The sequence below is a fragment of the Balaenoptera musculus genome, chromosome 8 (genome assembly GCF_009873245.2).
Source record: "Balaenoptera musculus isolate JJ_BM4_2016_0621 chromosome 8, mBalMus1.pri.v3, whole genome shotgun sequence".
Lineage (NCBI taxonomy): Eukaryota > Metazoa > Chordata > Mammalia > Artiodactyla > Balaenopteridae > Balaenoptera > Balaenoptera musculus.
Window position 1 is genome coordinate 98,631,980 of NC_045792.1, and position 13,926 is coordinate 98,645,905.

Genomic DNA, 13,926 nt, shown 5'->3' on the forward strand with positions numbered 1-13,926 from the left:
CCTCAAACAGAATAAACAGAAGGAACTCCACACCCGGGCATATATTTAAACTACTGAGAACCCCATTTAAAGATATAACCTTAAAAGTAGCCAGAGAAAAAATATTTTATACATAAGGGAATAAAAGTACAAATAATGGCTGACTTTCAGAAGTTATAGAGTAAGGTCTAGAAGATAACATTACCATGTCCAAGCTCGTACTGCTCACAGAACAATAGGGCAATAAATCGAGAGACAAGTTGTTGGGGCGAGGAATAGCAGCTTTATTTGGAAAGCCAACAAACCAAAAATTAGTGGACTTGTGTCCCAAAGAACCATCTTGCCTGAGTTAGAATTCAGGCTTCTTTTATACTAGAAGGAGAGGGACTAAAGCCAAACATTTCCTGGTTCCAGTCAGTCTCTGGAGAGGATGTGTTAATTTCTTCCTTCCTGCAGTCATTCACAGGTGGACCTGGTCAGGATGTTTCCTGTGAGCTTAACAAAGGTATTTTAGCTTCATGCTCATTATCTGGGAGGCAGGGTTCCCAGAGATGGGCCATTATGTATAATTTAAGCTTATAGGCAACATCTCTTTTGTGATTAACTTATAATAGAATACAAAGGTTGTTCCCTATCACAGTTCCCCACTGTCAGTGTCCATTCCACAATCTTGTGGGGAAAGGGATGAAGACCACTCTGGCTACTTTCTGCTGAATGGGGGCAATGAATATTCCTTAGAATCTTTAGTCAGTAGTAAAATCCTCTTTCCTTTTTTATCTACGACTATTTGAATCTGATGAAACCCCTTAGCATTTTGTTGTCTAATTTGTAATTGAACTTGGAGTTTTGGTTCCAGTTCCCAATACATATACTAAATTCCTAGGCTATTTATTTGGACAAAAATAAACAAATAGGTTGATGCTTCTCCAGCTACAATGAAATTACCATTTACTTCAGTTGGATAGGCTGACCTCATGAACAGAGTTTAGTTTAGTGCTCAGTGTTCTACCATATTTGGCAACTGCTAGTTCTTTTAGAGCATTTATGGATTCTCCCACCCAGGCAGACACCTGGAATGGCCTATCATACAATATTTCAAAGGGGCTTAATTTAAGCCTGCTTCTGGGAGCCACTGATCCATGACAGGGCAGCTGGCAAGGCTGTATCCCAAGTTAAATTAATATTCATTTTCTCAGTTTTTCCTGTTGATTGTGGTCTCCAGGATGAATGTTGTTCCAATGCCTTAATCCAGATCAGGGGACAATTTCCTTCAGGAGGGCTTTAACCAATTAAAAAGTACTGATTTTTTATTTATGTGTGAGTTTTTCTAAAGTGCTGATTTTAAAAACTGCTATACACAAAACAAGTGGTCCACAAAGCATTCTCCTTCCCTTTTGAAAGCTTTATCATGCATTGTTAATCATTCACCAGTCTTTTATTTTAAATTTTAATGGCTAATTGAGACAAACAGTTCTGAGACCGTTCTTCCACCACTGATTAAGACTGGGGTGGCAGATATTGGGGATAATATTCATTTAGCCCTCTGAGCTTTCTGGGCAGACTTGGTGACCTTGCCAACTCCAGTTGCCTTCTTATCCACTGCTTTGATGATAGCCACAGCAACCATCTGTCTCATGTCACAAACACCAAAATGACCAGAGGAGGATAGAGAAGCTCTCAACACACATGGGCTTGCCAGGAACCATATCAACGATGGCAGCATCACCAGATTTCAAGAATCTGGGGCTATCTTCCAGCTTTTTCCCAGAACGATGATCAGTCTTCTCCTTCAGCTCAGCAAACTTGCAAGCAATGTGAGCTGTGTGACAATCCAGCACAGGTGAATATCCAGCACTGATATGGTTCAAGATAATCACTTGAGCTGGAAGCCACCTGCTTCCATCAGTGGGTCATTTTTGCTGTCACCAACCACATTGCCATGACGAACATCTTTGACAGACATGTTCTTGACGTTGAAGCCCACACTGTCACCAGGAAGGGCTTTACTCAAAGCTTCATGGTGCATTTCAACAGACTTTACTTGAGTTGTAATGTTGACTGGAGCAAAGGTGAACACCATGCTAGGTTTGAGAACACCAGTCTCCCCTCGACCCAGAGGGACAGTACCAATACCAATTTTGTAGATGTCCTGGAGGGGCAGACACAAGGACTTGTCAGTTGGATGAATTGGTGGCAGGATGCAATCCAGAGCTTCAAGCAGCATGGTGCTACTGACATTGCCATCTATAGGGCTGACTGTCCATCCCTTGAACCAAGGCATGCTAGCACTTGGCTCCAGCATGTTTTCACTATTCCAGCCAGAAATTGGTACAAATGCTACTGTGTCAGGGTTGTAGCCAATTTTCTTAATGTAGGTGCTGACTTACTTAGCAACCTCCTCATATCTCTTCTGGCTGTAGGGTGGCTCAGTGGAATCTGTTGTTAGCTCCAACAACTAGCTGTTAGCTCCAACAGCTAGCTGTTTCACACCCAGAGTATAAGCCAGAAGGGTATGTTCATGGGTCTGCCCATTCTTGGAGATAACTGCTTCAAATTCACCAACACCAGCAGCAACAATCAGGATAGCATAGTCAGCCTGGGTCAACATGATTTCGATAAAGTCAGCATGTTTTTGATAAAGTCTCTGTGTCTTGGAGCATCAGTGATGGTCACATAGTACTTGCTGGTCTCGAATTTCCACAGGGAGATATCAGTGGTGATACCACACTCACGTTCAGCTTTCAGTTTGTTCAAGACCCAGGCATCCTCTTCAGAGACTCTCTGTCCAGGTGGGATACGCTTCTAACCACCCTGAAAAAGTATCCACAAATACTGGCAGATATCTGAAATCTCCTGCAGCTCAAGGCATTTGAGTCCAGTCCTCAGTGGCACAGGTTCCTATGTTGGGTCCTCATCTGGGGAGGTCCAACAGCAGTCTTTGGGTTTATTTTTAGCACAAATCATGCAATTCTGATTGACTCGCTGGATGGTGTTGTGTACATAAGGCCCCATTACATACTTTTGAATCCATTGTAATTTGGCATCTCTCCTATAATGGGCACTATTTTTTTTTAATCACTCATCAGTTTTATACACATCAGTGTATACATGTCAATCCCAATCGCCCAATTCAGCACACCACCATTCCCACCCCACCGTGGTTTTCCCCCCTTGGTGTCCATACGTTTGTTCTCTACATCTGTGTCTCAACTTCTGCCCTGCAAACCGGTTCATCTGTACCATTTTTCTCGGTTCCACATACATGCGTTAATATACGATATTTGTTTTTCTCTTTCTGACTTACTTCACTCTGTATGACAGTCTCTAGATCCATCCACGTCTCAACAAATGACTCAATTTCGTTCCTTTTTATGGCTGAGTAATATTCCATTGTATATATGTACCACATCTTCTTTATCCATTCGTCTGTTGATGGGCATTTAGGTTGCTTCCATGACCTGGCTATTGTAAATAGTGCTGCAATGAACATTCGGGTGCATGTGTCTTTTGGAATTACGGTTTTCTCTGGGTATATGCCCAGGAGTGGGATTGCTGGGTCATATGGTAATTCTATTTTTAGTTTTTTAAGGAACCTCCATATTGTTCTCCATAGTGGCTGTATCAATTTACATTCCCACCAACAGGGCAAGAGGGTTCCCTTTTCTCCACACCCTCTCCAGCATTTGTTTGTAGATTTTCTGATGATGCCCATTCTAACTGGTGTGAGGTGATACCTCATTGTAGTTTTGATTTGCATTTCTCTAATAATTAGTGATGTTGAGCAGCTTTTCATATGCTTCTTGGCCATCTGTATGTCTTCTTTGGAGAAATGTCTATTTAGGTCTTCTGCCCATTTTTGGATTGGGTTGTTTGTTTCTTTAATATTGAGCTGAATGAGCTGTTTATATATTTTGGAGATTAATCCTTTGTCTGTTGATTCGTTTGCAAATATTTTCTCCCATTCTGAGGGTTGTCTTTTTGTCTTGTTTATGGTTTCCTTTGCTGTGCAAAAGCTTTGAAGTTTCATTAGGTCCCATTTGTTTACTTTTGTTTTTATTTCCATTACTCTAGGAGGTGGATCAAAAAAGATCTTGCTGTGATTTATGTCAAAGAGTGTTCTTCCTATGTTTTCCTCTAAGAGTTTTGTAGTGTCCGGTCTTACATTTAGGTCTCGAATCCATTTTGAGTTTATTTTTGTGTATGGTGTTAGGGAGTATTCTAATTTCATTCTTTTGCATGTAGCTGTCCAGTTTTCCCAGCACCACTTATTGAAGAGACTGTCTTTTCTCCATTGTATTTCTTTGCCTCCTTTGTCATAGATTAGTTGACCATAGGTGTGTGGGTTTATCTCTGGGCTTTCTATCTTTTTCCATTGATCTATGTTTCTGTTTTTGTGCCAGTACCATATTGTCTTGATTACTGTAGCTTTGTAGTATACTCTGAAGTCAGGGGGCCTGATTCCTCCAGCTCCATTTTTTTCCCTCAAGACTGCTTTGGCTATTCGTGGTCTTTTGTGTCTCCATACAAATTTTAAGATGATTTGTTCTAGTTCCGTTAAAAAATGCCATTGGTAATTTGATAGGAATTGCATTGAATCTGTAGATTGCTTTGGGTAGTATAGTCATTTTCACAATATTGATTCTTCCAATCCAAGAACATGGTATTTCTCTCCATCTGTTGGTATCATCTTTAATTTCTTTCATCAGTGTCTTATAGTTTTCTGCATACAGGTCTTTTGCCTCCCTAGGTAGGTTTATTCCTAGGTATTTTATTCTTTTTGTTGCAATGGTAAATGGGAGTGCTTCCATAATTTCTCTTTCAGATTTTTCATCATTAGTGTACAGGAATGCAAGAGATTTCTGTGCATTAATTTTGTATCCTGCTACTTTACCAAATTCATTGATTAGCTCTAGTAGTTTTCTGGTGGCATTTTTAGGATTCTCTATGTATAGTATCATGTCATCTGCGAACAGTGACAGTTTTACTTCTTCTTTTCCAATTTGTATTCCATTTTCACCGTTGAGAATGATGTTTGCTGTGGGTTTGTCGTACATGGCCTTTATTATGTTGAGGTAGGTTCCCTCTATGCCCACTTTCTGGAGAGTTTTTATCATAAATGGGTGTTGAATTTTGTCAAAAGCTTTTTCTGCATCTATTGAGATGATCATATGGTTTTTATTCTTCAATTTGTTAATATGGTGTATCACATTGATTGATTTGCGTATATTGAAGAATCCTTGCATCCCTGGGATAAATCCCACTTGATCATGGTGTATGATCCTTTTAATGTGTTGTTGGATTCTGTTTGCTAGTATTTTGTTGAGGATTTTTGCATCATATTCATCAGTGATATTGGTCTGTAATTTTCTTTTTTTGTAATATCTTTGTCTGGTTTTGGTATCAGGGTGATGGTGGCCTCATAGAATGAGTTTTGGAGTGTTCTTTCCTCTGCAATTTTTTGGAAGAATTTCAGAAGGATGAGTGTTAGCTCTTCTCTAAATGCTTGATAGAATTCACCTATGAAGCCATCTGGTCCTGGACTTTTGTTTGTTGGAAGATTTTTAATCACAGTTTCAATTTCATTACTTGTGATTGGTCTGTTCATATTTTCTGTTTTTTCCTGGTTCAGTCTTGGAAGGTTATACCTTTCTAAGAATTTGCCCATTTCTTCCAGGTTGTCCATTTTATTGGCATAGAGTTGCTTGTAGTAGTCTCTTAGGATGCTTTGTATTTCTGCGGTGTCTGTTGTAACTTCTCCTTTTTCATTTCTAATTTTATTGATTTGAGTCCTCTCCCTCTTTTTCTTGATGAGTCTGGCTAATGGCTTATCAATTTTGTTTATCTTCTCAAAGAACCAGCTTTTAGTTTTATTGATCTTTGCTATTGTTTTCTTTGTTTCTATTTCATTTATTTCTGCTCTGAACTGTATGATTTCTTTACTTCTGCTAACTTTGGGTTTTGTTTGTTCTTCTTTCTCTAGTTCCTTTAGGTGTAAGTTTAGATTGTTTACTTGAGATGTTTCTTGCTTCTTTAGGTAGTGTGTGTTTGTGCTTTTCACGTTTTTTTCCCTGTAATTCATTTCTAATCTCATAGCATTGTGGTCAAAAAAGATGTTTGATATGATTTCAATTTTCTTAAATTTACTGAGGCTTGATTTGTGACCCAAGACGTGATCTATCCTGGAGAATGTTCTGTGCGCACTTGAGAAGAAAGTGTAATCTGCTGGTTTTGGATGGAATGTCCTATAAATATCAATTAAATCTATCTGGTCTATTGTGTCATTTAAAGCTTCTGTTTCCTTATTTATTTTTATTTTGGATGATCTGTCCATTGGTGTAAGTGAGGTGTTAAAGTCCCCCACTATTATTGTGTTACTGTCGATTTCCTCTTTTATAGCTGTTAGCAGTTGCCTTATGTATTGAGGTGCTTCTATGTTGGGTGCATATATATTTATAATTGTTATATCTTCTTCTTGGATTGATCCCTTGTTCATTATGTAGTGTCCTTCCTTGTCTCTTGTAAAATTCTTTATGTTAAAGTCTATTTTATCTGATATGAGTATAGCTACTCCAGCTTTCTTTTGATTTCCATCTGCATGGAATATCTTTTTCTATCCCCTGACTCTCAATCTGTTTGTGTCCCTAGGTCTGAAATGGGTCTCTTTGTAGACAGCATATGTATGGGTCTTGTTTTTGTATCCATTCAGCAAGCCTGTGTCTTTTGGTTGGAGCATTTAATCCATTCACGTTTAAGGTAATTATCGATATGTATGTTCCTATGACCATTTTCTTAATTGTTTTGGGTTTGTTTTTGTAGGTCCTTTTCTTCTCTTGTGTTTCCCACTTAGAGAAGTTGCTTTAGCATTTGTTGTAGAGCTGGTTTGGTGGTGCTGAATTCTCTTAGCTTTTGCTTGTCTGTAAAGCTTTTGATTTCTCCATCAAATCTAAATGAGATCCTTGCCGGGTAGAGTAATCTTGGTTGTCGGTTCTTCCCTTTCATCACTTTAAGTATATCATGCCACTCCCTTCTGGCTTGTAGAGTTTCTGCTGAGAAATCAGTTGTTAACCTTATGGAAGTTCCCTTGTATGTTACTTGCCATTTTTCCTTTGCTGCTTTCAATAATTTTTCTTTGTCTTTAATTTTTGCCAATTTGATTACTATGTGTCTCAGCGTGTTTCTCCTTGTGTTTATCCAGTATGGGACTTGCTGTGCTTCCTGGACTTGGGTGGCTATTTCTTTTCCCATTTTAGGGAAGTTTCTGACTATAATCTCTTCAAATATTTTCTCAAGTCCTTTCTCTCTCTCTTCTCCTTCTGGGACCCCTATAATGTGAATGTTGTTGCATTTAATGTTGTCCCAGAGGTCTCTTAGGCTGTCTTCATTTCTTTTCATTCTTTTTTCTTTAGTCTGTTCTACAGCAGTGAACTCCACCATTTGGTCTTCCAGGTCACTTATCCGTTCTTCTGCCTCAGTTATTCTGCTATTGATTTCTTCTAGTGTAGTTTTCATTTCAGTTATTTTATTGTTCATCCTTGTCTGTTTGTTCTTTAATTCTTCTAGGTCTTTGTTAAACATTTGTTGCATCTTCTCGATCTTTGCTTCCATTCCTTTTCCAAGGTCCTGGATCATCTTCACTATCATTATTCTGAACTCTCTTTCTGGAAGGTTGCCTATCTCCACTTCATTTAGTTGTTTTTCTGGGGTTTTATCTTGTTTCTTCATCTGGTGTATAGCCCTCTGCCTTTTCATCTTGTCTATCTTTCTGTGAATGTGGTTTTTGTTCCACAGGCTGCAGAATTGTAGTTCTTCTTGCTTCTGCTGTCTGCCCTCTGGTGGATGAGGCTATCTAAGAGGCTTGATGGGAGGGACTCCAGATTTTTTTAATATGGCAAAAATAAGCATAAAATTATCAATAATCACAATAAAAGTAGGTGGATTAATTTTCCTATTAAAATGCAGGTCTCTCATATATTGAGTTAACAGCAAAGTCCAAGATGCATATTAGTCTGCTCAGGCTGCCATAAAAGAATTCCATAGACTAGGTAACTTAACAGAAATTTATTTCTCAGTGTTCTGGAGTCTGAGAAGTCCAAGATCTAGGTGCTAACAATGTAGATTTAAGCTGAGCTTCTCTTGGCTTACTGGTGGTTGCCCTCTAACTATGTCCTCACATGGTGGAGAAAGAAAGAGGATGAGAGAGAGGGTTGTAGTTTCTTGTCCCCTGCTTAAAAGGACATCAATCCCATCATGGGGGCTCCACCCTCATGACCTCATCTAAACATGCCCCACCTCCAAAAATCATCACATTGGGGGTTAGGGCTTCATCTCATAAATTTGTGAGGGGGAGGCACAAAAACATCCAATCCATACTAAGGCACATCTGAAACAAACATGTGAGGGTTAAAAGGATGGAAAAAAGATACATTAGACAAATGTTAAACTGAAAGCAAGCTAATAACGTCAATATCGGCAAAAAAAAAAAAAACTTAAGGTGAACATCTGATAAACACAGAGTCCTCCCACAAGATAGGTCATGCATCTTCCTAACTACACAAGACAGCTACAGAATATATAGACATACAGAGAGAGATTGGTAAATCCACAGCCATAGTGGGAAAATTCAGGACACTTTCCCCAGAAAACGACAGATCAAGTAATTTTTTTTAAAGTTGGATTTATACAATACCATTATAACTTGAATTTTTTGTGGTTTCTGGTTTTCTACTTCTGTGTTTGAGAACCGTTCATCTGTTTGCCTGTTCATCATAGCTGACCTACAGGGCCCCTGGGGGAGGCGAGGGTTGTGCGTCCACATGGGGGGCACTGGAAACTTGTTTCTAAGTCTTATTTCTGGTCCCTGCTTGTGCTCATCAACTACCTGTTGGGCAAGATTTGTATCTCTAGCCTGGTGCTGACACTCATCACTTTTGCCTGTGGATAAATGTTGCTTAGGACAAACAGGGATGTGAGGATGGAGGAGAGACAGGGATTGACTAGATATCCTAGACCATCTCCCACCCAACTTCCATCATGCCCAAACTTCAAGTTTTTTACAGTTCCTATCTTCATAGCAGTCTGGTCCCGTAAGTGTTTCAATCTGGTGTTTCCTCTATGTCCATCCGTCTGCTCAAAATTTCAGGCTCCATGACAGTACCTTATTGGGGCAGATTTATTCTGTTTTTGTTTCTTTTTATTTTCTCCATTATTTCATATAATTATTGGTTTGAAGAAGATGGACACGTGTTTGGTTCACCCTCTCCACCCAGCTTTCTCCCTTTCCACTCTTTCTCCCAGGCTGGTCCCACCCTCCACATCATATCAGTTCCTTCATATTTGCCTTATACTGTTGCCCTTGCAGTCAGATGAACCTGGGCCAATCCTACTTTACCGTGGATACAAACTCCCCTGAAATAGTACCTGAGTCTTGGGCTTTACATATGAATTTTCCCATGACCCAGTGAACAGTCTTTTCTTTTACCTTCAGGGAAAGACTCAGCTCAGGAGTATGGGAAGCACTAAAGTTGATCCCAGTGGACTGTCTCTGCTGTGCTCTTTTAGAGTCCTTTGAACAGAGAGAGGGAGTAGGTTACTAGGGACCTTCCCACCTCCCTTCCTTACCCTGAAGAAGCACCTTGTTCTCACAAAGAAAAATTAGGGACAGTCCAACAGAAGCTCTTGGCAACCAAGCCTTGCCTTGTCACCATGGGAATAGTAGCCTGTGCGAGATATTTTTTAAAATTGAACAATGATGCCCAGGAGTAATAATAAAAATATTTTAAAATGGTAAGGGCACCAACTTTTTAGAAGAGTTTGTCTTCCCAAGGACCTACTCCAGGACCTGGAGATCGTGACATCTCACTAGTAGGCTAACGGCTACCCACCTATCCCTATATGAACACACACACACACACACACACACACACACACACCTCTGCTAGCCTCTTTGGCTCCTGATCTCATCTAAACTTAGTCCAAATCTTTAGCTTTCTGTGTCCCAAACTCATGTAGTATAGAGGTTTGTGAATCCCTTTTTGAGCATACTCACTGACCGCCTAAAAACTATTCATGAGAAATATATCTAAGGTAAAACTTTTCATTTCCTGCCAGGTCAGCCAGTCTTCTTATGTATGAACACTGAACTGCTCGGCTGCTGTGAAGTATGTTGAAAAGGAGTTATTATGCTTGTATAGTCATCAATTATCCCAGAAAAGGTAGTGTCTTGAGAATGGGGTGAAAATTAATTTATTTCCCCTGTATATGCTTCTTCTCTTTTGAAGATTGTACCCTGTGTCTATTGAAAAGATAAGGGCTGTTTGTTAGTGGGGATATTGCCTCCACTAAGGAATCTTATGATCTGCTTATTCATCACATTCTCTTATTAGCTTTTTATTCAGTCAATAGTATTTTTCCTAGTGCTCGCAGCTGAACAAAAATTCGCTTCTACTATAGATGGGCAAAGTACCAGTTACTCTCCCTCTGCTTCCACTTGCATCCCAATAAGACAACATCTCTCCAAAAGATTCATTTCCCCTATTCATCTCCCTCCCCACATCCAGAAGAGTAGGACGGGTGAGACAAAATGCACTACCCCTCTACCTGTGGTCCCCCTGAGCCAAACCCTGAATGTTTCAGCTCCAGATATCATAGAATTTCCCTTGCAGTGAGTCACCTCCACTTAAAGAATCCTTTTTTAAAACTTTTTTTTACACATTCCTAGAGTGTCTATCACTGTCCGTTTAGATTTAACTATATAGGCAAAATTTGCCAGATTCTTTTGCTCACCACTGTTTGCTCTCCTTTTTTTCTGCTCCTAACTGAGGTCTCTGCTCCTATTTATTTGATGTTTGGTTAGAATTCTTACTCTAGTATTTTCTACATATGAGTATGTTAGTGATATAATTTCTGAAGTCTTCCAAATCCACAATATCTTTCTTTGACCTGCAGGGGACTGACACCCTGTGACCCCATGTTTTAGAATAACCAATTTTTTTTTTTTTCCATTCTAAACGAAAGGAAATGGAGGCTCAAAAAAGAAGGTAACCTGTTCAGGTCACATAGCTAGTAAGAAGCAGGTGACTAGTAATGGGTGGGGGGACGGGACTCAGATAGGGAGTAACAATCAAAATCATAGGATAAAATAGAGTTTAACCCAACTTCAAGTTTATAAAATGGTGTAAGACTGCAAAGAGCTGGCCAGAGGTGAGGCTGGCATGGGTGGGCACCATGTCAGTACAGGGAAGCTAGTGCATGTCGGTGCACTCCACTTTATACCGTACTGTCCACCCTAGGTCTTCAGGGGTGTGTGGTTCTCATACTTGGTGCAGCGGGGGTGCACCAAGGATGAGATCAGCTGGGTGCAGCTGATTATAAATCATAATAAAAATCTCTACACTCTGTGTAGGTTTCTCAGCATGTTCTCCTTACATTACACAGAAACAGGCAACCGTGCAGGATTCCTCATTTCTCATTAGTTCAGGACACAGTTTGGGTAAGAAGCTCAATCCAAGATCAACTCCTAGGTGTCCTTGGCTCCTGTGTATGGGGTGGAAGTCAGACAGTGTGGGAATAGGGTGTTCAACCATCCCCTTTACTCTTTTCTTCAGTGGCAAATCCAGTTACAGAGATGAGGTCTTCTGGCTCCTAGGCCAGAACACTTTCTACAACCACAAACGTCTTAAGTGAGAAGATGCTGAGAGAAACAAACAGCAGAGTCTTTGTGTATCAGACCTTTACCTTTGCTACGTGTGGGGGTGAGGACTGAAAATGTGCAATTCCTCACTAAAAATCAGAGAGAAGAAGGGGAGACTATAGATAACTGGGGGAGAGGGAAGGGCTGGGTGATACTGGCCCTGAGCATTGCAAGAATGCAGCAATCAGGAGAGGCGTGAATAAACAGTCCCCATATTCCCGCTACCCCCACCCCAGCCCAGGGGGTTTCAGGATGCACTGGGCAAGGCTTTCTCCCTCTATCCCCAACCCTCTGGCTTTGTTGCTTTTGTCTCGAAGCCCCCAGTGTTCAGGACTCCTTCCTGCCCCTCTTGAAGCTTTCATTCTTTTTTTTTTTTAATTTTATTGACGTATAGTTGATTTACAATGTTGTGTTAATTTCCACTGTACAGCAAAGTGACTCAGTTATACATATATATATTCTTTTTCATATTCTTTTTCATTATGGTTTATCACAGGATATTGAATATAGTTCCCTGTGCTATACAGTAGGACCCTGTTGTTCTTGGAAGCTTACATTCTAGCGCAAGGAGACAAAAACTAAACTAACAAAAAATAATGATATTTACTATACAGTGAAATGTAGTATATGAAATATTGGGATAAGGGGACAGAAGATGACAGAGGAGGAGAGGACAATATTTTATAGGGAGTGGTCAGGAAAGGCCTCTCTGGAAACCTGGCATTTAACAGACATCTAAAGAAAGAAGGGAGAGAGTCAGGCATGTACCAGGGCTGGGGGTTCCAGATCAAGAAAGCTCTCCAGGAAGTGCCCAAGATGGTCCACTGGAGTGAATGAAAAAAATACTTCCACCTCCATTTATATTTTTACCCCAAAAATAAGAAATTAAGTGAGCTAACATTTAATGTATCAATTACAAAAGAATATATACATATATAACATAAATAATATATATGGAGTGGATGCTGAGTTTGTTGAAAATCGTAGGGGTGGGAAATTAAAAGTTCAGAGATTACTCCTGCCTAAGGCCTCCTGAAAGGCAAGGGTAGATTTTATCCATGTCTTTGTCTTCAGACGCCATCATATTATCTGGAACAAAATAGGTATCAATATTCCGTGTATATCTTTTTTTTAATCTCCTGTATATATCTTTTTTTATCTCCTCTACTTCATAGCAGAGTTCTTTTTTTTTTTTTTTTTTGGTATTTTTAATAGCAACTAGGCCTATGCCTTGCGGATGGGTCCCTAAGAAATGAATAGATGGTCGTAAGAGTGAATCAATGTGGGGAGAGGTGATTTACCGGAACTGCATGCACTGAAACGCTGCAAAGGCAGCCTTGGCACAATAAAAAGACCTTGGGCGTTGGCGTCTGACAGGAGTCAAGATCATCCAAGGACTGCCCACGGGCAATTTATTCACCTTGTTCCCTCATCTGTGAAACAGGAAATGGATTAAAGACAAAGATGATGAAATGAGACAATCCTGTGGAAAACACCAAAACACAATGCCTGGCATTTAGGGGGTGGTTCCCACCTTCCATCTCTCTGCTCTCCTCATCCCCACCCGCCAGGCAGCCCGCCCCGCACTGTCAGTGCGGGAAATAGCCGCTAAGACAATGACAGGTAGCGGCGCCGGCTTTGCGCCCACGATGCCTTTTACCAAAACCACAAGGACCCAGAGTGATGGAGACACAAGTTTGCCAGAGACTGGTGAGATGAGCCTTAGTGAACTGAGAGGAAGATAAGTTGCGGGGGGAAAAAAAAAAAGGTTGAGCCCCCATGAGCTATTGCAACCTTGGACTAACAGGGTTACACTCAGGGACCACGTGACGCAGCACGTGGCACCTCCACCTCTCAGTTCCCTGCCACAATTGCAGCCCCCTAAAGGGGTGGGAAGCTCTTGGGGGCCAGAGCACGGAAGTTGCGCAAACCACACCATGCTGCCATTGGCCGTCATGACTGTCAATTCTCACCCACCTCCGCTTTCCCCCGCCTCCTTCCCCCTCCCCGTTCCTCAGGCTGATCCTCCGGCGCCATCTGCAGGCCGCACGCGGAACTCCATCCGCCCTGAAGAAGCTTTTGCCCGCAGCGAGTACTAGCTGCTCTAGGGCTGGGCGAGGTTCTTTCCGGCTCTGCTAGTGTGCCGGGGCGGACCTGGAAAGGGGCTGTGCGTGATGATCTCAGTCCCAGGAGCAGTGAGGGAGGGTCACAGAGGGATAGGTTGGGGCATCGGGGAGCGGGACTGGAGTGGAGCAGCC

General features: G+C 41.0%; 1 pseudogene; it reads right to left on the bottom strand.

The window, feature by feature from the left end:
• Nucleotides 1–1,416: 1,416 nt before the first annotated feature.
• On the bottom strand, nucleotides 1,417–2,587 carry LOC118899914 (annotated as a pseudogene).
• Between the last annotated feature and the right edge of the window lie 11,339 nt (nucleotides 2,588–13,926).